Raw genomic sequence first — 603 nt, forward strand, 5'->3', positions numbered from 1 at the left:
AGACGGGATATCTCATGGTTTCTTCAGAAGCAATAGATAGCTTGCAGCATCAGGGTTTTGGATTTTTACTTGTTGTGAACAAGCCTCAGCTTAGCATGACTTTTCCAGATCTTCCTATAGTCTTTTAACAGACTTAAGGCAATTATTGGGGTGTTCATAACCTTTTGAAGAGAGGACTTCCACCAGTCATTCCAGGAAAAGTATGACAACATTTGTGGTCAGGGCTCCAATGGGCTGGACGCTGTGATGAACCCTTTACCATTGTTCAGATGTTGCCCATACTCCCTCTGATTAGGTCTCTTGCCTCAGCATTCCCTAACCTGGCAACTGAGTTTTAGCCAATCAAGTTTAAATAGGCCTCCCATAGTGGGACTGGGGAATGTACGGCCTAAGATGTCTATTAAACTTTACTTCTGCTTAGAGGTATGTGGGGGGAGGAGGGGAAAGTCCTTTGTAAATCCAGATTAGAACTGGTCTGATAAATGCTGAGCTGGGTGTGTGTAAATGTAGACTGATTAGCATTTGGAGCACAGATTCCCCATCATGTAGTGCTCCCCTGCTTCTCTGATCCCAGAATTCACTGCAGTCTCTGCTTCAGGCTTT

The sequence above is a fragment of the Alligator sinensis genome, unplaced genomic scaffold (assembly GCF_000455745.1).
Source record: "Alligator sinensis unplaced genomic scaffold, ASM45574v1 scaffold634_1, whole genome shotgun sequence".
Lineage (NCBI taxonomy): Eukaryota > Metazoa > Chordata > Crocodylia > Alligatoridae > Alligator > Alligator sinensis.